This window comes from Gopherus flavomarginatus (assembly GCF_025201925.1).
Source record: "Gopherus flavomarginatus isolate rGopFla2 chromosome 13 unlocalized genomic scaffold, rGopFla2.mat.asm SUPER_13_unloc_3, whole genome shotgun sequence".
NCBI lineage: Eukaryota > Metazoa > Chordata > Testudines > Testudinidae > Gopherus > Gopherus flavomarginatus.
This window is the reverse complement of record NW_026114611.1, coordinates 3,204,859-3,216,879: the sequence shown is the minus strand read 5'-3', so window position 1 is coordinate 3,216,879 and position 12,021 is coordinate 3,204,859. Positions and strand designations below refer to the sequence as shown.

At 53.4% G+C, this 12,021-nt stretch overlaps 2 non-coding genes across 2 annotated transcripts; both read right to left on the bottom strand.

The window, feature by feature from the left end:
* Nucleotides 1-8,537: 8,537 nt before the first annotated feature.
* LOC127041607 (U2 spliceosomal RNA) lies at nt 8,538-8,731 on the bottom strand. Its single transcript, XR_007771697.1, has one exon. It is a non-coding gene; the product is annotated as a U2 spliceosomal RNA (small nuclear RNA).
* A 1,124-nt stretch (nt 8,732-9,855) lies between these two features.
* Nucleotides 9,856-9,971, bottom strand: LOC127041622 (U5 spliceosomal RNA). Its single transcript, XR_007771711.1, has one exon. It is a non-coding gene; the product is annotated as a U5 spliceosomal RNA (small nuclear RNA).
* Between the last annotated feature and the right edge of the window lie 2,050 nt (nt 9,972-12,021).

Here is a 12,021-nt window from a genome sequence, read left to right as displayed (position 1 = left end):
CTAGGTTCCCCTACATCAGTGGTTCTCAACCAGGGGTACATGTACCCCGAGGGTACGCAGAGAACTTCCATCAAGGCATCTAGTTAATTGCCTCATTTTACCACAGGCTGCAGAAAAAGCACCAGCAAAGTCTGTATGAACTGAGATCCCCACACAGAGAGTGACTCGTACACATGGCTCTGTGCCCCAGGCACTGACAGGGCACTGACTGGACTTGCCTCTTGGGCAGGAGACCCCCCAGCCCCTCCCCCACTCTACCCCCTAATCTCCCCTCCCCTCCCCGAGCTGGGGGAGAACCCAGGAGTCCTGTCTCCCAGCCCTGCCCACCCCCGTGTTTCCATAGGGCTCCACCCAACGACCCCCCCGAGTGGGGCAGCCCCGCGGGGCACATCGGGGCGGCACAGACGAGCCCAGGGGAGGAGCAGGCGCCCGGCAGCCCCCACCGCACTGGGGGGCGCCGCGCTGCGGGGGGCGGGGCCAGGCCGAGACCCCGGGACACGAGAGTTCGCGTCAGGAGCCAGAGCTTGGGGTGGGCGGGGCCGGGGCTCTCTGGGGGGCGGGGCGGGAGGGGCCCAATTGACCCAGGGACCCGCCCTCTCCTGAGCTCGAGAGGACGGAAACGCCCCGGGGCAGGCTGGGAGTTGTAGTTCCTGGCTCGTCTCAGAGCGGAAGTGACGACCAGTTGCTCAGGCAACGCGCCCCCTCCCGGTGCACACTGGGAAGCGTAGTTCTCCCTCTCACACGCGGCCTCTATTGGAGGAGGGGCCGTATCTCGTCAGTTCGCCGCGCCCCTCCCCGCTCCCTGATTGGCGGAGAGAGCGCGGGACAGAGACTCGGCGCGTGGGGTGCGGGCCTGGTTCCCTCGCCCCGAGGCTTCGCTGCCCCCGCCCCCTCCCCACGGGGAGCCGGGGGGGGGGCACCAGTGGGACCCGCCCGGCGCTGCGGGGGGGACGCGGGCTCGGGGGCAGCCGGCGGGCGGGGCCGGGCCGAGGGGCGCTGAGGCGGGACGGGGAGAGGCGGCTCCGCACGGGGGGGCCGGGGGCTCAGACACCCAGTTCCAGGCGCCAGGCCCAGCCCCTGCCCCGGGAGCAGCCCCAGCCCGTGGGAGCCGGGCGGGGCGGGGGGGGACAGGGCAGAGGCAGCGCGAGTGAAAGGGCTTCACCCCCCCCCGCTGGGCCTGGGGGGGCAACGGGGGGGCTGAGCTGCCTGGGAGCAGCCCCACGTGCGGCAGCCTGGGGCCGCGGGGCCTTCAACCTCCCCCAACCTGCCCCCCCGGTGTCCACCCCCCATTTTCTGTGACTCTCCTGCCAGCACTGCCCCCTCCTCTCCCTCTGTAGGGCCCCTACAGCACCTTCAAGCCCCCACAACCTGCCCCCCCAGTGTCCCATCATCTGTTGTGACCCTCTCGCCAGCCCAACCCCCATCTGTGGGGATCCCTCAGCCCCCAGCATCCCCTCCCCCATCGTGTACACTCTGCCTGGCCTTTCCCTCTGCCTCGACCTCCTCCTCCCCCCTGTCCTCAGCACCCCGACACTGACCTCCTCTCGCCCCATTCCCCACATCCTCCTTCCCGTCCTCAGCACCCCGCCCCCCCTTCCTCCTCCTCCCTCATCCCTGTTCTCAGCGCCCCACCCCTAATTGCCTCCAACCCATTTCTCATTGCTGGGCCCCACTTTCCCATCCTCCCACTCCCCCAGATCATCCCCAGGGTGTGAGGTTCCTCATCTTCAATCTCTGCTACACCCAAACCTGCCAGGTTCCCCTTTTCAACCACTGTGGGGTTGTCCAACCTGCCGTCACCCATCCACTCTGGGCTCTCTAAATCCCACATTCCCACAATGCTCCTTGGTAACCCCTCCCTCTTCTATCTCTAATCCCCCTATTCCCTTCCCTTAGGTCCTCCTGGACACCCCAGCCCACAGTCAGGCCTCCACATACATCCCAGTCATTCACATACTGAGCTAGTTCTTCAGGGACTCCCACAGCCCGGCAAACTTCTCCATCCATGAGCCCCATGGACCTGTGGCCGGGAAGGTGAGGAAGCTCCTACTTTGGCTGGGCTGGCTGTGGGTGTTAATCTTTTCCTGTCTTGTGTGTGCTGTGCTCACAAAGGCTTTTTGCTCCCTCGGGGTGGGGTGTGGTTTTGGCCGAAGATGAGGTGTTTTGGTAACCCTGTGGATGCTGTGTGGTGTCTGGAATGGAGTGTGTGTGTTCCCATCATGCCCCTTCCCCTCTGCCTGCAGAGCTGAGGACAGACAGGCCTGAGGAGCAGAGTAGGAGCTCTAGGAAGGAGAAGAGCAATATGAAGATGGAGTGTAAGATGAGGCCAGATAACTTCTGTGGAGGGAGACTTACTGGACAGGGCCTAGGATTGGGGAGACAACCAGGTGTGAGCCCCGGGTTCAGATTTCTAATTGTAGCTGTGATGGCAGAATGGGAGGAGGGTTGAAGCCGAAGCCCTGGGGTGCGGGAGTAGCGAGAAGAGGAACCTCACCACCATTGTTTTTTCTTTTCCTCTTGTGTTGTGTTTCATACCAAGGGAAAAGAAGTCGCAGGAACGGAGTCCAGCCCTGAGGTGAGATGGAAAGTGATCGAGAGCAGTGACAGCGTGAATCCTGTTGATGTCAGGCAAGAGCTGCCTAACTGGGACAAGAGTAACCGTCTCTGTTGGTGAGATGTGTATCTGGTTTGGGAAGGGCTCTGGTCACAGCCGTCCTGGCTCCAGGCTGGGACTTCTTGTTACCTGGGTGTTGGTTTCCGGACTAGCTTTGGCTTCAGGGGAGATGATGTTTCCATTTGCGAGAGCTGATCATCTCTCTGGCCAGGAGTGGTGTGTGCTCCCTAGCAGAAAGTTGGATCCATGAGGGTGACTCCCTGTTGTGAATTTCTTTCGTCCTCCTAGGTCTCTATCTCTGTGTTGGCCAACTTTCACTCAAACTCTCTCTCTTTCCTTTCATGGACACCTGTCATGTTCAGTTGCCTGCATTCTCTTCCTCTGCTCCCCCTCCCCTAGTCTCCTATGGGCTCAGCTGGGTCTATCTGCCCATGGGCAGGGTCTCTGCCATACTGGGAAGGATGTGTCCTGCCTGCTAGGATTGAGGGTTGCTCCTCCCACCTCCTATCTTCGGGAAGACCTCATTGCTGTAACTAGGTCACAGTGTGAGTGGCCGTTCATGTCTTTGGGGCTGTGAGGTCTGAGACTGAGAGGGGTGGGCTCATGGTCGTGGCTTTGGGCAGAGGAGAAGTGGGGCTGGGATTAGAGATGCCCCTTTCACCCGCTAGCTCCATTATGCATCACCCAAAAGCCTCACTCAGGGTCCACTATGCTTCCTTGTGCTAGGCACTGCAGGGACAATCAGAGGGACAGCAGGATGCATGAGGAAATAGATGAGTGTGTGAGGCAGATGGGTGAAGGGGTATGTGTGGCATACGTTGGGGATGGATGGGGAGTTGAGGGTTGGACGGACAGCGGGACAGATGGAGAGCTGCAGGGACGGATGGTGATGTCACAGGCTGGACTTGTGATGGGATCAGCTCATGGCCGCTGGCTCTGTCATGTCCTTCCCCCATCTGCCCGTCTGACTCTGGCCCTGTCTCTCACAGGCAGCACTCAGCGGAGTCTGGCCCTGTTGTTACACTGGTGCCTACATCCAGCGCACACCTGTACGTAATGTGCTCCTGGAGAGCTCAGGCAGGGAGAAGCGTGTGGCTCACGGCTGCTGAACCAGCTACTCCAAAGAGTGCCGCAGATCTCCCTTTCCTTGGGCAGCAAGACCCTGGGCAGGGGGTTCCCTGTCCTTCCTTGCTGCCAAAGCAGCCTGCTCAGCGCAGAAACCGAGGTCACCTGTCTCCACCCAGCCTCTAGCTGGAGCTGCTCCAGCCCCGAATTGCTGGTATCCAGCCTGGCCGGAGTTGGTCTGATGTCCTAGTGGAGTCCGTTCTTTCTCCCCGGTAGATTATGATTTTCCCCACTGCATGTAGTTGCTCTTTCTCAGCTTCCCCATAGCCCCTCCCCAGTGATAGTGACCTCTGCTGGCCAGGGACGGGAGTGTCCTGTAGGTGCCTTCTTGTAGGAGCAGTGACTCCTGATGGCGAGGGGCAGCAATGTCCTTGCATGTATCCCCCTAGCATTGCTGCAGTGACCCCTGGTGGCAACTGAGGTCAGTTGTCTGTGTGACCCCACTACTGCCATTGTGCCTGTTAGCGCTGGTGCGTAGGTGAGGCAGGGCCTTGTGTGTATATCAGCCATTGGGGCAGTGCCCTCTGCGTATCCCACTCTCATCTCGTTGACACGTGTTCCCCAGGTGGGGCAGTCCCCTGTGTATATTTACTCCCCCCCAACCCCTATATTGGGCATGTGACCACTAATAGCCAGAGGAGTCAGTGCCCAAGGTGTATTCTTCACCTCCCCCAAGGGGGCAGGGTGCCTGGGTGGCTGTGTCAAGCAGTGCCCTGGGTGTCTTTCAACCCCTTTGTGGCAGTGAGCCCTGCTTCTGGTGTGTATCACTCCCCCACTAGGGATGTGCACGGTTGGCCCAGTATGGCAGTGCCCTTTGTGTAGCCCCCTCCCTCCCCCGCCCCCAGGGTGACCAGATAGAAAGTGTGAAGAATCGGGACAGGGTGGAGGATAATAGGCACCTACATAAGAAAAAGTCCCGAATATCGGGACTATCCCTATAAAATCGGGACATCTGGTCACCCTATCCCTTCTACCCGTGTGCCAGATATGGCAGGCACTGATCCCTGGCATTCCTGTGGGGCAATACCCTCTGTATATCCCCCAATTGGGGCAGTGACCCCTGCTGGTCAAGTGGGGCAGTGCTCTGTGTGTGTGTGTCCCCTATTTAGGTAGTGACCCCGATGGCTAAGTGAGGCAGTGGCCTTTGATTTCCTCTTCTCTCCCCCAGCCCCCCCCTCTCTCTAGGGTAGGGCCCCCAGTTGGGGCACTACCCGATGTGTATCTCTACTAATTGGAGCAGTGACCTCCCCGTGGTGCCCTGGTGTGGTAGTGCCCTATTGGTATCTCCCTCCCCCTCTCCTCACGCCATTGTGGTAGTGGCCACATCAGGCAGTGGCCTGTTTATCATCTCCACCGCACCAGCGCCATTGCAGCAGTGCCACCTGGTGGCCATGTGCAACAGTGCCCCGCCTGTATCCCCCTTAACCTTTGCTGCAGTGACCCCAGGTGCTCAGTTTGAGTAGTAGCCTGTGTTTACCTCACCTCTTGGGGCAGTAACATGTGGGGCCAGCTAAGACAGAGCACAGTCTGTGACGTCTGGTGGCCACGTAGGGCAGTGGCCTGTATGTACCATCTCCTCTGGAGCGGTGACCACTGGTGTCTTGGTGCTAAGATGCAGCCACCTCTGGGTTACGTGGTGGGGCTGTTGACAGGACAGTGGGGACTGCCGCCCCTTTCCAGTAAGTAGGGGAAAGTCTGGTGTTCGGGGCAGAGTGTTCCACCTTCTGTTGAACTGTGATGCTCTGAGCACCTTTCCCTCCATGAAGAAGACCTTGTGTGACTCCAAAGCTGGTCCAGTAACAGGTATCACCTCACCTGCCTTGTCTCTCTGGTATTTCTGGCCAGTGTCCAACTTCCCCTTCACTGTTGGTCTTCAAACTTCCTCCAAGCCTCTTCACCCAGTCCCTTAAGATGCCAAACCTCCCCTGGAGCCCAACCCTGGGGAGGGCACCCTATCTGAAAACCCTACGGCACCATGGGGGTGGTAGTGTCTACTGCCTCCATCTCCCACCAGCCAGGATGGGCCCCACAGCACAATGGGAGTGTTTGTGTCTCCTGCTTCCATTTCCTGACAGCTGCTGCCAGGCCCGGCCTAAACTTCCCATTTCTGGTGCGAGTCTGGAAGCAGGTGCTGCCGGGAAGGGTGGTGCTGGTGTCAGGAGAAAGCAGGAGGAGTAAGTGGGTCTCTGCTACTGCGGGGAGGTGCTTCCCTTGCTGTGAAAGGGCCCCGCTATTAGAGGAGATGTCATCTCCCTGCCCTGCCATGCTCTGCACCAGCCCCTGCTTGTCACGGGAGCAGGGCTGGCTCCAGGCACCAGCGTAGCAAGCAGGTGCTTGGAGCAGCCAATTCAAAGGGGCGGCCCGTCTGGTATCGGGTCAGCATGTCTGGTCTTTGGCGGAAATTCGGCGGCGGGTCCCCCATTTCCTGTCTTAGTCTTTGAGCTGCCACCAAATGTCTACCAAAGAGGAAGGGAGGGAGGACTCGCCGCCGAACTGCCGCAGAAGAAGCAGTGTGGTTGAGCTGCCGTCAAAGAGCCACAGCTTTTTTTTTCTTTTATATTTACTTTCTCCACACCTGTCATGGTTTTATAGACCTCCGTCATATCCCCCTTTAGTCGTCTCTTTTTCAAGATGAAAAGTCCCAATCTTATGAATCTCTTCTTAGACAGAAGCTGGTCCATATCCCCTCATCATCTTTGTTGTCCTTTTCTGAATCTTTCCATTCCAATAGATCTTTTTTGAGATTGGGGCGACTGCATCAGCACACAGTATTCAAGATGTGGAGGTACTGTGGATTGATATTGAAGCGATATGATAGTTTCTGTCTTCTTACCTATCCCTTTCGTAATGATTCCCAACACTCCGCTGCACATTGAGTGGATGTTTTCAAAGAACTATCCACAATGACTCCCAGATCTCTTTCTCAAGTGGTAACAGCTAATTTAGACCCCATCTTTTTATAGGGATAGTTGGGATTCTGTTTTCCAACGTGCATTACTTTGCACTTAACAGCGCCGATGTTCATCTGCCATTTGGTTGTCCCGTCACCCAGTTGTGTCAGATCTCTTTGTGGCTCTTCGCAGTCTGCCTGGGAATTAACTATCTTGAGCAATTTTGTATCATCTGCAAATTTTGCCACTTCACCGTTTTACCCCTTTCCCAGATCATTTATGAATAAGTTGAACAGTACTGCTCCCAGTACAAACACCTGGGGATAAGAGAGGGAAGATCCTCTTCTGACGCTGGCAGACCAGGTGCCAGCTCACGCCAAGGCCCCTAGGCCTTACTGATAAGTGACAAACGCAATGACTCGGAAACTAGTCTTGCTCACCTGTTTGTTAGTGTTGTTAAAACAGGCATTAGATTCATAAAAATGTGTTTAGAGTTTTATGGACTAGCTCGTCAGTTGCTGCATGCATTCTTCTCACCTATAATAGCTGTAGCCTGTGTTGTAAGGTGATATATAAGCGTTGGCACTAAAGCTGTAAACCCCCTTGCTGCCACTCCGCCACCGGTCAGGAGAGAAGCATTACCAAGTGTGAAACGCTAGTTTACCAGAAGAAGCGTCATCTCCTTTCCAACAGGAGAAGGCCCTGACTGAGACATCGGACAGGCCTCTGTGGATCATCCATGGACAAAAGACCTGGTTGATTGCTCCCCCTCACACACCCACGATGAGGCAGAGACCTGCACAAACACTTGCCCCCATCAGCTTGAGCTCTGGGGGAATGGAATAAAAATCTCTGTCAGGAAGAAACTGTTGTCCCCACCCGCGATGCTGCTTGGACTTCAGGGAGACGGCATGCCTTCTAAGCATAAGCAAGGGATCCCAGCTGTTTGGCTAGGGTTAGCCCTAAAGGACATACAGAGTTTGAGTGTTACAGCGGCTTCTACCACACCTGGGTGGCAAGCTAGAGTCAGGGTGCCCAAGGGGGCTGTCTGTGACTCCATGTTAAGGCTGTTCTTGTGCCTGAGGAGATCACACTTGATGCTTGGTGGGTGAGATCAAAGTGTGTGTGTAATACACAACCGTGAGGAACCCCACTGCCTGCCAGCCCCAGGCTCCAGGGGCTCCTGCTCCCTGGGGCTCTGGCTGCACTAGAAAAGCAAGTTTCAAGCTTGCCCGGTTCAGAAAACTGGAAGGGAAAGATAGAGAACCCACATTACATTTTTTAAACAAAGAATTCTCATGATTTGTAAGTCACTGTTGTGATTTTGGGGATTTCCAATAGTGAGGGTGGCAATAATGAGAAGTTAAGGGTAATTATTTAGCATTTAGATTACAGTCAGTTTGGGGGGGAAAAATCAGGCTTGGGGCCCTTGTGTGCCGGATGCAGCACGACATCTAGTGCCTTGTCTCGATCTTACGAACCAAGATACGTAGAACGTAGGTCGGGTACGGAGAAGTCTGTGTAACTCGTGCAGTTGTTGATGTACACGTAATCTCAAATATTACCAAGCCCCCACCCCAAGAAAAACAAAAACAAAAAAAACAACCATCTCCCCAACAGACCAGAGTCTGGAAAGCATTTGTCCCTCATACTGTTGAAAAGACTCACAGCAGAAAGAAGAAGTCCAGCCTCTTAAATAATTCTCTAGCAAGACAAAGAAAAACCTCTCACATCTGCAAACTCACAAAACACTTCCAAGAAAGTGTAACTGTATTGTGTTTATCATAAAGAAACAAAACCACTAAAAACACCATATTTTCTGCTTTTTCAAAAAAAAATCTGCTTGAAAAAAAAATCATTACAGTTTAACTCTTTTCTGTTTTTTTAACCAGAAGGTTTTCCCCTAAAGCAGATACACTGTTCCTGGAGACACTACAATACCACATCCATGCATGGGGTAAACAAAGAAAGCTCCTGTTCTCACTAATTCTCCCCTTTCAAAAATCAAGCTAATACACAGTGCTCACATCAAAGACATATTACAGATTATAATGAACAGACACTATGCTTTGGTCTTAGCTCCAGGGAGCCAAAAAACAATACTGACATTCTGCCACGCACGCACACCCCTGCGCCCACGCATTTCTACCTCACCAGGACGAGCTCCCAGACATGCAACAAACACCATAACTAGGGAACTCTGCGAAGACTGACTCACTTCCCCGAAATGACTCCAGTGGAAGAATTCAAAGCAAGAACCCTTAACACACAATTCTGTTCAAAGACAGACAAGTCTTGCAGATGCCTTCCTCTCCCTGGTTTCCCCTCTAGACTCCTAATTTCCATAAACCCACCCACTGACCTGTGACTACCAATCTCTCACTGTTAACTCTACAAGAAACCAGGGCAAAGAAAGCCTATGCAAGCGCTATTCCGCAGCCCCAGTGCTCTTTTCTGCTCCTTCCCACGCTACTATATCAAACATACAGTCAATTGCATCAAAGCAGTTCCTCGCTATTTGGGGCATTGGTGCCCCTAGTCCCTCTGAGGTGATCGGCTGGTTCCTTCTGGCCTTAAATGCTAGGAATCTGACTCAAATGGCCACAAACTTCCTCCTCTTCTGCTCCTATGAACTATCCCTCATCTGGGCAAAACATTTAAAAACACTGGTGTTTTCCCAACAGGAAAGGGATGGACAATTTCTCTTCTGTGGGGAGACGAGGGAAACCATGCAATTACCTTCTGAAAGGTATATTAAGGAGGGCGGCGTAAGAACCTTCATGGACTAGATTAAGAAAGCAGCTCTTTAACTGACCTTCCAACAATGAGAAACTGAAATCCGCAAGAGCAGCCTTTCAACTCAGGGACCCAAAAATAAGCTGTTGACAATAACTAACCCAAGAGTTACAAATGACTCCAAACCATACACTCTTAGGACAGACCAAACGTTAACACAAACAACAACGCAATTCTTTGCTGCTCTTTAAATGTGATAACCAAAAACTTATGAAACCAAAGAGCCAGCAGAATACACACCACAAAACAGTCCCCTGTTAGCTGGGAAGCCATCTCACTAACACGATGAGCTCAAAAAAAAAAAAAAAGGGCAAAAAATCCCACACAGTCATTTCAGAGCTCTCAGTTGTTTTCATACACTAATAGAAAAGCTTGAGTTACTGACACTAGTTGAGATAGTATCTTCTGTTTTTTTTCACAACAGGGAACTGCCTACCAAACAAAAGCCTCAAAAAAATTGGGTACAAATTCATAAATGCTCCTCTCCACAAAAATCTTTAGCAAAAGGCAAAAGATTTATACAAACTGGGAAGGGGAGAGAAGAAAAGAAGAAGGAAGAAAAAAAAGAAAAAGAAAAAAAAAAGCAGAGTCTCTGCCGGGGCAACCGTATATCCTACCACAAGTCAGGGTGACTACTCTCACAGCCCACTAAACTGCTAGCTTTTAGAGGAAATGGAATTGAAACCGATTGACAGCCTGAGTTGGATCATGGGAACCGGGGACACAGGGAGCAAACCCAGCCCTTGACCAGGGACTCGCTTCACTGCAGGCAATGCACTGTGGGTATGCAAATAAGATGCTCCGGCCGTCTCCGGTGCCTCAAAGGAGTCTTTTCTCCAAGCTGCCTCTGCTCCTTCCCCAGCTGGGCGGAGATTGGGATGCAGTGAGGGTGGGGAAGCTGCTCTCCTGAGACAGTCACGCTGATGGCCAGGCACATGGAGGACGGAGCCTGGACGAGAGCCAGAGGGCACTTGGCCCACAGCTAAAATCTGGAGCAAAAGCACACACTTTGCAAAGGAACAGGAGCCGGGATCTCAGACATGAGATTCTATCTGCCGGCCGGGGTGCGACCCCGTGTTGTACTTGCTGCTTGGTCTGTCTTTCCTGCAAAGTAGCTGGCCTCAGATCCTTGGGGTTCGCTGAGCTGCAGCTCACCTTGATACACGGGAACAGCTTAAAAATCATGGCCTCTCAGGGTTGGAAGGGACCTCAGGAGGTCATCTAGTCCAACCCCAATCCCCAACTAAATCATCCCAGCCAGGGCTTTGTCAACCTGACCTTAAAAACCTCTAAGGAAGGAGATTCCACCACCTCCCTAGGGAACCTATTCCAATGCTTCACCACCCTCCTCATGAAAAAGGGTTTCCTAATATCCAACCTAAACCTTCCCCACCGCAACTTGGGACCATTGCTCCTTGTTCCGTCACCTGGTACACTGAGAACAGTCTAGATCCATCCTTTTTGGAACCCCCTTTCAGGTAGTTGAAAGCAGCGATCAATCCCTCCTCATTCTTCTCTTCTGCAGACCTAAACAATCCCAGTTCCCTCAGCCTCTCCTCATAAGTCATGTCTTCCAGCCCCCTAACCATTTTTGTTGCCCTAGGCTGGACTCTTTTCAGTTTTTCCACATCCTTCTGGAGTGTGGGGCCAAAAACTGGACACGGTACTCCAGATGAGGCCTCACCAATGTCGAATAGAAGGGAACGATCACGTCCCTCGATCTGCTGCAATGCCCCTACGTATACAGTCCAAAATGCCGTTAGCCTTCTTGGCAACAAGGGCACACTGTCGACTCATATCCAGCTTCTCATCCACTGTAACCCCTAGGCCCTTTTCTGCAGAACTGCTGCCTAGCCATTCGGTCCCTAGTCTGGAGCAGTGCATGGGATTTTTCCGTCCTAAGTGTAGGATTGGGCACTTGTCCTTGCTGAACCTCATCAGGTTTCTTTCAGCCCAATCCTCTAATTTTTCTAGGTCCCTCTGTATCCTATCCCTACTCTCCAGCGTATCGACCGCTCCTCCCAGTTTAGTGTCATCTGCAAACTTGCTGAGAGTGCAGTCCAAGCCATCCTCCAGATCATTAATGAAGATGTTGAACACAACCAGCCCCAGAACCAACCCTTGGGGCACGCCGCTTGATATCGGCTGCCAATTAGACGTGGAGCCATTGATCACTACCCGCTGAACCCGACGACCTAGCCAGCTTTCTGTCCACTTTATAATCTATTCATCCAGCCCATACTTTTTGAACTTGCCGACAAGAATACTGTGGGAGATTGTATCAAAAGCTTTGATAAAGTCAAGGAGTAACACCTCCATTGCTTTCCACTCATCCGCAGACCCAGTTATCTCCTCACAGAAGGCAATTAGGTTAGTCAGGCGTGACTTGCCCTTGCTGAATCCATGCTGACTGCTCCTGATCACTTGCCTCTCCTCTGAGTGCTTTAGAATTGATTCCTCGAGGACCTGCTCCATGATTTTTCCAGGGACTGAGGTGAGGCTGACTGGCCTGTAGTTCCCCTGATCCTCCTTCTTTCTTCCCTTTTTGAAAGATGGGCACTACATTAGCCTTTTTCCAGTCATCTGGGACCTCCC